Source organism: Hesperophylax consimilis, chromosome 18 (assembly GCF_061612785.1).
Source record: "Hesperophylax consimilis isolate HC1 chromosome 18, BYU_Hcon_1.0, whole genome shotgun sequence".
In the NCBI taxonomy this organism is placed as follows: Eukaryota; Metazoa; Arthropoda; class Insecta; order Trichoptera; family Limnephilidae; genus Hesperophylax; species Hesperophylax consimilis.
In genome coordinates this window covers 7,160,153-7,173,254 of record NC_142853.1, presented here as the reverse complement: position 1 = coordinate 7,173,254, position 13,102 = coordinate 7,160,153, and the positions used below count along the sequence as shown (strand labels likewise).

General features: G+C 31.6%; 2 non-coding genes across 2 annotated transcripts; both read right to left on the bottom strand.

Annotated features, from left to right (window-relative positions):
* Window positions 1-4,246: 4,246 nt before the first annotated feature.
* On the bottom strand, window positions 4,247-4,365 carry LOC149415296 (5S ribosomal RNA). The gene has a single exon (XR_016303839.1). It is a non-coding gene; the product is annotated as a 5S ribosomal RNA (ribosomal RNA).
* Window positions 4,366-4,687: 322 nt separating this feature from the next.
* Window positions 4,688-4,806, bottom strand: LOC149415295 (5S ribosomal RNA). Its single transcript, XR_016303829.1, has one exon. It is a non-coding gene; the product is annotated as a 5S ribosomal RNA (ribosomal RNA).
* Between the last annotated feature and the right edge of the window lie 8,296 nt (window positions 4,807-13,102).

Here is a 13,102-nt window from a genome sequence, read left to right as displayed (position 1 = left end):
ATATTATTTATATCTGTATGTATGTAAAGTAGGAATGAATATCTCATATTTCTGTATGTAGGTAATGTATGAATAAATATATCATATTTATGTATGTTTGTAATGTATGAATTAATATATCATATTTATGTATGTGTTTAATGTATGAATTAATATATCATATTTATGTATGTGTTTAATGTATGAATTAATATATCATATTTATGTATGTGTGTAATGTTTGAATTAATATATCACATTTATATGTGTGTAATGTTTGAATTAATATATGATGTTTCTGTATGTATGTGATCTATCAATTAATATTCTATATCATATTCCTGTGTCTATGTAATGTATCAAATTTCCAGTTATTTTAACTTCGGTTGTTTGCTTGTGGCATAGTCATGCTATCATAGATCACTATTATTTAGCGTTGTTTTTACCTTTGTGAAAATTTGTGTTCTAGAAGTATTTTAAATTCTTAAGATTTAATTTGCTTAGGTAAGTTTTAACACATTTTAAGCTCTCGTAATTTGATGACGCTGAATAAATTATAAATTTAAGAAGAGAAACATGTTTGAAGGATCAAAATATTTAACTTTTAAGCATGTCTGATCTCTTAATCCTCGTAGTGATACAATGAGATCAGTGGTAACGCTATATGGATAGCAACATTCTTTATTCAAATTTATAATATTATTACAAAAGTATTTTGAGGCTAGTGAAGAAAACCAGCTCTTAAGTTTGGCGTAGGAGTTAAAATCATATAATTACAGACTGTACAAATAATATATCTAGAACTTTGGGTGTGGCGAAATTAAAAAATATGAATAACGATTGAATTAATCTGAAATAATACCAATACAATAACAAATATTTAATCACTGTACTTTTAGAATTTATTTGCCGACGACCTGGGGGTTTTTTGATATGACATGTCATAAAATATAAATAACAGTAAAAATATACCAGTAAATAGTACTATTATATTATTCTCATGGCTTAGAAATGCACAAAATATTTTGCAAGGCAGATAGAAACATTACACTTTTAAATTTATACGACGAAAATGCCAATATTTTTATAAATCCCAACCAGGAATTATTAGATTCGAAATAAAATTTTACACGCAAAACACTTCAATTATCTCAACCAAACGTTTGTTGACAAATTTTCGTTAAACAAATGGTGGAGTGTTGGAAAGTTGAGCGCAGAAATAGAAGTATTTATGCTAGCCATTCAGGAAAGAGTCGTTAATACTAAAAATTATAGGAAGCATATAATCAAATCAAATTGATGATTTATGTAGAAAACGTTTGGCTTTTCCGGAAACTATAGAACATATTATATCGGTATGTTCTATATTAGCACCGTCCGAGTATACATTTAGGCACAATCAAGTTTTAAAAATAATTCACCAAAGTTTGGTAATTAAACATAACTTGATTGACTGCCGTAATATAATACCATATTATGAATACGAACAAAATTCATTTTTTGAAAACGAATTTTATAAAATATATTATGCTAAAACTATACTAACAGACCGAACGATTAGTCATAATAGACCCGATATAGTTTTACATGACAAAATTAAAAAAAAAAAAACTTATATCTTTGATGTCGATATTCCAAATTCTTGTAATATTCAAAAATCTGTTAGTGAAAAAATACACAGATTTAGGAAATGAGATGAAAAGAATTTGGCATTCTCAAACTATAAAATATTACCATTCGTCATTTTCGCATTATACTAGGTATACTCTGGTTAAAAATTTAGGGATATTAGATCTATCAAAAAATATATACTATTGTAGAAAGCAATCACTTTGTGGTTTGACATATTTAATAAAATAAAATACTTTTTTGTTTTAAAACCACGATATTTATTAATTTAAGAACCGACCGGTTTCGCTTTACTTAAGCATCATCAGGGTACAAATTAATACTAAACAAGAAGTACATAATGTGTGCATATATATAACAAAATATTGAGGGCGTATGTGTGGTAAAACCATGTTTGATCGTGTGAGGAATGTGGAGATCCGCAAAGAGTGCAAGGCTGATGTAAGCGTAATGAGTAAGATTAAGAAAGGGACGCTTAGATGGTTTGGGCATGTAGAGCGAATGAGCGAAGATAGGAGTGTAAGGAGGATATATGATGCAAATGCGAATGGTAGCAGAAGTCGGGGACGCCCGAGGAAGACATGGCACGATCAAGTGAATCAGATACTAGAGTCGGGCCATGTCAAGAGTCAGAATAATAGAAGAGTATGTATGAGACGATGTATGAATGTAAATGAGGCAAGAAGTGTGTGCCAAGACCGAGTTGTTTGGCGGTCCGTCCTCTCTGCCTACCCCTGCGGGGAAACGGCGTGATGGTTAGTTAGTTAGTTAGTTGAGGGAGACAACATGATACAAATATATTATAGAGGGAGACAACATGACACAAATATAAGCAACACAAAGACGGTCATAAAATACATTAACATAAGTGCACAAGTAATGGAAAAACCGCCAGATAATTATGTAGACTAATGGGTTATACCAATAAATCGGGAGAAACAAAGCATCAACTGGCATGGTGGTAAGGAGGTAAGGAGAACTGGGAATTTTTGAAGTGAAACTTCTTTAGGCGCGTAATGAATTTTCGGGGACGGAGTAAAACCGAGTCACGATCGAAACGAAAATGCGGGTACCCCCACCACCGATTAAAGTTCATTTGATCTAGTCAAAGTTTTGAAGTAACATATAAATGCTTCTTAGCTCATCCCGACAACTGGCGTTGGTGGTGTAATGGTCAGCATAGTTGCCTTCCAAGCAGTTGATCCGAGTTCGATTCTCGGCCATCGCACATTATTTTTTTGTTTTTAACGCCTTTTTCATTCAATATCTTATTTTTTAGTAGGTCAGAACATTTTTTAAAAGAAAATAATATTGCAAAATAATAAAAACACTTATCTCACTGTGATAAAACATTACTCCGCTAGAGCGCGCTTTGCGTTATTGTGTTGGATTAAAATTATTATCTAATCCGTATATTATGATAATTGTATTACATTTATTTAATTAATTTATTTATTTTGATAATATGTAATAATTTTCAAAGTTTTGAAGTAACATATAAATGCTTCTTAGCTCATCCCGACAACTGGCGTTGGTGGTGTAATGGTCAGCATAGTTGCCTTCCAAGCAGTTGATCCGAGTTCGATTCTCGGCCATCGCACATTTTTTGAAGTGAAACTTCTTTAGCCGCGTAATGAATTTTCGGGAACGTAGTAAAACCGAGTCAAGATCGAAACGAAAAAGCGGGTACCCCCACCACCGCTCACCGTTCAGAAAAATGGTGTACAAAATTCGTTGTAATTATTAAACAAGTTAAATAACGTATTTACGCACAATTTCGCAAGTCCAGTATGGTCTAGTGGCTAGGATACCTGGCTCTCACCCAGGAGGCTCGGGTTCGATTCCCGGTACCGGAAATTATTTTTGGTCAATTTTCTGAGATACTGTTTTATTTAATTTGTGTTTTGATTATTTCAGGTGATATTTTTAAGAATTCATTTTATTAAATACAAGCAGTGACTTGAAAAAAATCATAAAATTGTTAATTTTTCAATATGGACTTTTGGCAGCCGGGATGTATTTATAATTTCACAATTATTTTAGGAATGCGGAAGCACATCATGCAAGATTCCCATTCTTGCGACCCGGGTTCGATTCCCGGGCAGTGCACTCCTTTTTTATGGAGAATCATTATTTTTCAAAGGAAGGATATTTTTGATATAGTAAAATATAAATGCTTCTTAGCTCATCTCGACAACTGGCGTTGGTGGTGTAATGGTCAGCATAGTTGCTTTCGAAGCAGTTGATCCGAGTTCGATTCTCGGCCATGGAATATTATTTTTTTGTTTTTAAGGAATTTTTTTTTTTTAATGGTTGACCATAATATCAATCCACTAAGTAATATTTTAGGCCTGTAGCATAATTGAAAAGTTAAAGAATGATATAAAATTTTTTATGATGTTAACGATAAAAAAATGAAAATGTATGATAAAAAGTATGATAAAAAAATGAAAAAATGAAAATAATGATTTTTTTGTTTTTAAGGAATTTTTTTTTTTTAATGGTTGACCATAATATCAATCCACTAAGTAATATTTTAGGCCTGTAGCATAATTGAAAAGTTAAAGAATGATATAAAATTTTTTATGATGTTAACGATAAAAAAATGAAAAAAAACATAAAATTAAAATAAAAAATGGGCCAACGGCACGCGGTGTTCCCAAGCGGTCACCCATCCAAGTACTGACCGCGCCCAATGTTGCTTAACTTCGGTGATCGGACGAGAACCGGTGTGTTCAAAATGGTATGGTCGTTGGCAAAAGTTAAACAATATTAATTTCTATTCTACCTGCCAATAAATATATGAAAATTAGTATAAAAAAGCCCTAATAATATTGAAAAAATTAGCAAGGTGTGTGCGAGGTTGATAAAAATAATCATTACATACGCGCTTGAAAAAGATCGTAATTACATTAATAAGTTTGTAGGAATTTTTTTTTTCAATGGTTGACCATAATATCAATCCACTAAGTAATATTTTAGGCCTGTAGCATACTTGAAAAGTTAAAGAATTTTATGATATTATTAATTATAGTAATGATAAAAAAATAAAAAAAACATGAAATTAAAATAAAAAATAGGCCAACGGCACGCGGTGTTCCCAAGCGGTCACCCATCCAAGTACTGACCGCGCCCAATGTTGCTTAACTTCGGTGATCGGACGAGAACCGGTGTGTTCAACATGGTATGGTCGTTGGCAAACGCTAAACAATATTAATTTCTACTCTACCTGCCAATAAATATATGAAAATTAGTATAAAAAAGCCCTAATAATACTGAAAACATTAGCAAGGTGTAAATATTATATACCTAGTTTAACTCACTCTCCTAACTCATCTTCGCTGTCTACAGGCAGAGCGCACGACTGTGGTCGTGAAGAACCGAGGTTCGATCCCCGCTTTAACTAATTTTTTTTTTCTTTTTTTATAACTTTTAATTTTTTTTATCACATGCTACTTATAAATATGTCAATAGACAGAAAAAAAGAGAGAATGAAATGAAAAGAGAGAGAGAGAAGAATACTAGAAGTTTCACTTCTGTCTTGCGTAGGCTTGACACACCCATTTTTTTTTTGTTTTTAACGCCTTTTTCATTCAATATCTTATTTTTTAGTAGGTCAGAACATTTTTTAAAAGAAAATAATATTGCAAAATAATAAAAACACTTATCTCACTGTGATAAAACAAAGCAAAGCCGCATAAATTGATTATATTATGTAGGTTCTGAAAATATGAGAGCTTGTTATTTTTTATAATGTTACCTACATCACACCCAAAATATAATATATTTTTAAAAATAATGTACAATGTACAGAAATAGAATCCCACACAAGATCGCGTAGTGCGCTCTAGCGAACGGATATTTTATCAGAGGGAGATAGTTTTAATTTTTTTGAAGTGAAACTGTATATATCTCGCACTTTAGTTACCATAACCCAATTATCACGACATTAGGAAATGATATTCATGAAATTGACAATGAAAATGGCAAATGATTGGTAAATTGTCATTGTAATTTCTTTGTAATTTTTAATTGTAATATTGTTATTTATGTAATATTGTATACTTGTGAATAAATTGAAAATTTTTGGAACTATACATTAATCGAACGTCATTCATCTATAAGAAAATATTAGAAAAAGCAAATCCATGCTTCGTCGTTGAATTATTTAACCTCTAATTTTCAAACTAACCTAAGAGAGAAAATAGAGATGATGAAATGAAAATAGAGAGAGAGGAATACTAGAAGTTTCACTTCTGTCTTGCGTAGGCTTGACACACCCAGTTTTTTTATTTTTATTTATGGGTTTATTGGAAACAGACCTAATATTGGACTACTTGATATGTCTAATTGATTATAAGTATCTGACTTTTGGTTTTTACAGCTTTTTTAATTTCTATTGCCTCTAAGTTGTTTAGTCTGTTACCATGCCCGTTTTTATGTAAGATGTTAGCACCGGTGCTATGACAGAATGTTTGATCTTTATCGATCAAATGATTTGCGAATTCGGAAAAACCGTTATTATTGAGGCAACGAAGATGCTCCTTTATCCTAAAATTAACATTACGTGATGTCTTACCGATATATAAAGCCGAACAATTATTACAATTTAATTTATAAATCCCCGAATGACTTAATTTATCGTCCTTATCTTTAGAATTAATTAGAAATTTACCTATATTGTTATTGGTATAAAAGGCCGGTTTGACTTCAGAAGGAAGGTTTTTTACACTTAAGGTAGAAAAGTGATTAGTGAATAAAATTTTAGTCCTTGTCCTCAAATCAATGAAAATAATATTAATTATCAATGGTGGCGAATTTATTCATTAATCACTTTTCTACCTTAAGTGTAAAAAACCTTCCTTCTGAAGTCAAACCGGCCTTTTATACCAATAACAATATAGGTAAATTTCTAATTAATTCTAAAGATAAGGACGATAAATTAAGTCATTCGGGGATTTATAAATTAAATTGTAATAATTGTTCGGCTTTCTATATCGGTAAGACATCACGTAATGTTAATATTAGGATAAAGGAGCATCTTCATTGCCTCAATAATAACGGTTTTTCCGAATTCGCAAATCATTTGATCGATAAAGATCATACATTCTGTCATAGCACCGGTGCTAACATCTTACATAAAAACGGGCATGGTAACAGACTAAACAACTTAGAGGCACTAGAAATTAAAAAAAGCTGTAAAAACCAAAATTCAGATACTTAATAATCAATTAGACATATCAAGTAGTCCAATATTAGGTCTGTTTCCAATAAACCCATAAATAAATTAAAAAAATCCCAGTTCTCCTTACCTCCTTACCACCATGCCAGTTGATGCTTTGTTTCTCCCGATTTATTGGTATAACTCATTAGTCTACATAATTATCTGGCGGTTTTTCCATTACTTGTGCACTTATGTTAATGTATTTTATGACCGTCTTTGTGTTGCTTATATTTGTATCATGTTGTCTCCCTCTATATTTTGTTATATATATGCACACATTATGTACTTCTTGTTTAGTATTAATTTGTACCCTGATGATGCTTAAGTAAAGCGAAACCGGTCGGTTCTTAAATTAATAAATATCGTGGTTTTAAAACAAAAAAGTATTTTATTTTATTAAAAAATTATATATAAAAATGTAAAAAACAGTCATTTTAAATACATGTAGGGGTTCTATGATAACTCAACACAGTGACAATTCAACACACCTTTAAAAAGTGATATAAAGTCATTAAAAAACGATAAAAAATTTTTAAACCTAACCTAACCTAACTTAACCTAACCTACTTAACCCAGTTAATAAAGTTTTGGTTTCATCACTTTCCAGTACTTTATATAACTTTTTAAAGATGTTATGAATTATCATTTTGATGATTTATCCGGTCACCACATGTAGGATAACGAAAGATTTTTTAAATATTTATGGTGAGGGATCAGTAGGATTTATAGGCCCTGTTAGACGTTCTACCGAGCCGAACCCTATGATATGAAAATATCTGGAGTCGGTGAATTATTTTCCAATTTGATCTCTGTTGAGTTGACGTGTTGTTCTTGTATTGTTTTGTATTTATTTTGCTCATGTAATGCACTTGCATAATGTTTATTGACTAGATGATCATTTGTGGAAAAGTGTGTGGAAGGGTTTAGTTTTTCCTATGGAGAAGATTTAACACGGACATAAAATCGGAAAATACATGTTAGAATTTGTGAGAATTGGCGATCAGGGAAAGTAGCTTAGTGATGCAAGTATTTTTTTGTTTGTTTTTTAACCGGGAGTTGAAGTCATTTTATATGAAACAATGGTGCAAAAACACCTCATTTGTGTATGTAACACGTAATTTAATTATATTATAGCGCAAATTCGTAGGAGCAGCTCAAATGCGAACGTTTGAGAAAATCCTTTTAGGTCATATTCCTAACCTTTCTGAAAATAAAAACCATCTTACCTGTGCTATTTCGAATTCTCTTTCTTCTTAAAGTCGTAGAATATTTCATCATCCCCAGAGAAATGGTCTTAACAAGGGAACTTTAATATTGCTCTGGCCCCGTAGCAAGTCTCGCAGAAATAATCCTCTTGTAAGACCATCATTTTTATTTTAAGCCAATCCTGCAGGACGTTTATTTCATTTGACGTCGGTGAGTGCCGTGGGAGAGCGGTATAAGCTTTGGCTCCCGCCACAGAAGTCACCCAGGCGAATCGGACGTAAAAAATTATACCCGGTCACTATAGTCACCTTACAACATGTTTACTACATTTTAACGATTTTACATCACAAGATTCAGATTAAATACCCATTTATAATATATTTGTGTTATTAAACACGAATTTCGACACTTGTGCGTGTGTAAGTGATTAATGTGAAATATTTCTGAGTCTTCTTTCGTATGATGGGGGATGGTCAGAGGGGAACTTTTAATTCAGTGAGCCAGTTTAGGGCCTCAGGTATCGCCCTGTGGACCTCACAAATCCCGCCGGGGAGTGAATGCGGTGGACTTTCGTTGACCACATGTTTGGTGGTCTGCACTGCACCGCTTTCACACGTCGCCGACTTTTTAAGGCCCCACCTGTGCATCATGTGGGCACAGCGACTATGGCTGGACCTAGTCCTATTGATGGCGGACCAGATTTTACGAGGCAGTGAGAATCCAGGCTGTCTCTCAGCGGGGTCATGCACGAGATGGGCATTTCTCACGTCGGTCGATTGCCACTCAAGTTTCAATGTATATTCCAGAGTGAGATGTTATCGGAGGAGCATCTCTCCATCCATCCAGGAGGGTTTGCGGGACTTTAACTGGCATGCAGGATGTGAAACGGCATCATCGTGCAAAGGTCGTGTGCTTTTATTGGCGCGAGTATTGCGTAACATTATTCGAATTCAGTGAACTTTTAAATTTCAAAATTGGAATAATTTAACATATCAGAATGGTTTAGTATAATTGTACACCAATTTTTATGAATTAATATTTCTTTATTCTACTGGTAAATGTTTATTGTTTTTTTTAAATGCTTGATAGAATCTTTGATAAATTGAGTTGTTTGGTATCAAAACTGGTCAGATCCAAAATTAAAAAAAAATAAACTTAGTATTGAACTGTGTTCATTATTAACAAAAGAACAGTTCTTATTTTTCAAAAGCAGTTATATCCGCATATTTTGTAAGAGAAACCGGTTTAAAAAGCGGCTGTGGTATGAAAAATAGTCAAATCCAGCACTTGTTTTGGTGTTTCCTGAAAATTCACCTAAAGTGGAGTTGACCAGTTTTGATACCAATTGACTCAATTATTAACTATATAAAAGTGAAGATACCTTACTGAGAAAAGAGGCTGGTTTTATTAACTAGGCCCAGAGGACATACTTCAGTGAACATTTTTTGTTCAATCAGTATTTTTGTATTTCAATTGTATTGTACGACAATGGCCTTGAACAGACATCGTAATTTTTATATTCAAATTCAATAGATAAGGTTCTTCTTTAGAGAGGCGTTGATCCTGATGCCATTTCTTCTTTTATAAATACTTATAAGCTTCATAAATCCTACATTTATAATATCTATCTCTGTAGAGGCTTTTTTATTGTGATTTTCAACTTATAATGTAAACAGTAAATACATACTTACCATGTGAAGGAAAAATAAACAAAACCACAATTTTTCTTTAATTTTGCTCAAAAACTTTCTGCTTCCAACCGTCTGGAGTCAGTGAGACTATGGCATTCCCAATTAAGATATGCTGTGAAGCTGGAAGTAGTGGAACAGGGAAAGAGGTGTGGAATAGAAAGGTGTAGAAGTACGTGACCAATGTACAAAATATACATGATGTTCTCATGGTTTTACAAATTTATTAAATTTGAAGCAGAAACGAGACAAATTGTAGACAACAACGTATCTTGAACAAGTGGAAATATGTGACAACAAGAGATGAAAAGACACAAAACCTACAATAATAATAAATATATAACAGTAGAAAAAAATTATTTCTATAATTGATAACTGTTCAAAATAATACATATTTCAAGACAACAAGAAAATATATTGAAAGACGAAAACACACCTAGTGATATTTTATCCACTCAAGTGATGGAGATTTCATTTGATTCAATTAATATAATATCTCCAAATATTAAAATTGAAACACAAGAACTGATTACTGCGGTTTAAAGCCAATGAAGTCAACTAGATTTTAATGTTAATCCCATATGTTTAATTTGGACAAAAAAATCGTTAAAATTTATAATTCATCAAAATTACCTAAAAATTATCCAAATTTGGGTAGCAATTAAAGAATGGAAAAATTTGTATAGAAATCTTATTTTGTTAGAAATAAGATAGCTCTTTTCGGGTTCATTTTTTCAATTCTATAGAATTCATATTAAAAAAGACTAAATGAAAGAATTTGATTGATTAAAATTACAATTTTCAAAGAACATATCTCAGGAGAGAAGAATATTATTATTATTAATCAGCGAGCCTACCCCCAAATGAAGGTCTCACAATGGAACGCAGCTCCCGTTTACATTTGCCATGTTGTCGTAAGGTCTGTAATATCATATCCTTCCCTATCCATCACAGGGTACACACAAAGTTTTGATTGAATGTCTGTTAGCTTAATATCATGTTATACCTTAAACAAAAGGTTAATGGTTAATCCATCTCGGAGAATATTCGCTAATAGAAATTTTCTCCGCTGTTTCTCGTTAATCTTGCGGAGTCGTATTTGTATAAATACCATTTTTGTATTATTAAAAAAATTCTTGTGAGGATAAGATGATAAAGGATTGAAGTGGAGTTTACCTTTGTAATGTTTTAGTCGTGTGGGTACGTACGCTGTACAGTGTCAACATTTACGTTAGGAAAAATGTTTGTTCAGCGTTAGCGTAAACCTTTATGGACATACGTTTCTTCCAGGCGGCAGAACGATGTTGGTATAGCACACATAGTTACGGAATTTTCTTGTGTTCTAGATAACTTCGTAAGCATTAGTTGTGAAGTAATCCATATACCTTCCTACAATACTTTTTACTGTTTTGGTAAGTTAGTATAAAAGTTGAGACACATCTTTTTATCTATATCATCAAAAATTTTGATAATATTTTATTTTAAGGAAGACAAACATTTCACGGCTATAAATAACTTTACAACGTATACTAAACTAATGATACTACTTAGAGAACTTGACTCAGACTTTGACTTGCTCATTCTGAGGGAATGCTGGATTAAAGATTGCTAAAACCATACAAAACTATAATCAATACATTTTTTTTTTTTTAATTTAAAGCATTATGACTACCATAATATGGGCATGGGCCTAGTATGGCGGTTGTAGGCAGCAAAATAATTGTAATCATATAACTTTTGATGAATAAAGAAACAATAAAAAAAATAAAATTTATTACTATACCATTATCTTCATGAAATAACAATAACAATAAATAAAACATAGGTTTTGAAACATTTCGATCCTTTTTGTTATTTATTTTATTTAAGTAAAATTACGATACAAGGTGATTTTTAAATTATTAAAGAAAAGGTAACAATTATTTGTAAAACCTTTAAAGTTAGCTTGGCTTATGTCATTTCAGTGGCATCAGTTTTGAGTTCTCGAAATTGTGGCACTGACAATTCAACACTTTTGTTTGTATACTGAGAATTATTTAAAATTAAGGTAAACTGTATAGAGGTAAATTCCTGAACCTTCAAGAGGTCATATTTAGATAGTCTTTTAAGGGATATAACTGAAATATTTTAACAAGTTATGAATTTTAAAATAAACATATTCATAATTGATTACCAATTTTGAAATTTTTTAGAGACACAAGAGATGCGTAATATTAGCTCAACAATTATTACGTTTTTTCGAGCAACAGCAGAATTTTTCTGGAATAGTCTAAATTATCGACGGAAGTGTCTACTTCAGCACACTCCATCTTATATAATATAATATTAAATTCAACACATTTAGGTCAAAGATTTTTAAATGTATTCAAGTAAAATATGCCACAGCGTCTTTAACAATCGGAATTGAGAACATTTATTTCAAATGCTAAGACATACTATGGTATCAAGATAACCGTTAATTATTTTATTTAAACACCTGTAAAAATCAGTCCATAGCCTTCTTATTTTATGAGTATAAATTTTGAAATATTCACTATTCACTAATTCAGAGTTTTTTTATGGTTCTTTATGAAAATAACAGAGGGCGCCACTTCCGTTTTCAACCATCCCAAACTGTACATTTATTGATATAATAATACTATAAGGTATAATAAATAATAATAAAAATATATATATATATATATAATATATATATATATTTTTATGCAATAAAACTCCATATCCAATCAATTCTAATATAGGAGACTTTTTTGGCTTGACTATAATTAACATATATATATTTATATTTGATCTGTTAAAGCTGTTTGTCTCTCTACAAAAATAAATAAATAAATTAACAATCTTCTATAGCTATTATATGCATTTATGTTTTTCTATAAGTTGTAGATACCTACCTTTTTATTTTATTTTTTATTCGAAAGCGCACAAGATTCCCATCTGCTTCCAACCGTCTGGAGTCAGTAAAACTACGGTCTCCCCAATTGGGGTATGTTTTAAAGGTAGTGGAGATGGGGGAAAGAAAGGTGGGGAAGTACCTGGCTATTCAGATCTGGTCACCAAATACGGCCAAAACCATTAGAAGCAACTTTTTAATTCTGAATGGTGGTAAATAATTATGAAATATCACAAATCAATCAAATAAAAATTACGTACGTGCCGCCCACAGATTGCCAGTAAAGAGGCTAACCTCTCGACAACGGATGCCGTCAACAATTTACATAAACCATTTTATCGATTAAATTGAAAAAAAATAAATTTTAAACATAACATTTTAAAAACTATTAGTTAAATGTGATCAGTGGTAAATAATTGTAAGATGAACGAAGTTTGGATTCAAATCAACCGCTTAATTATGTTTGATATGACGCAATTATAT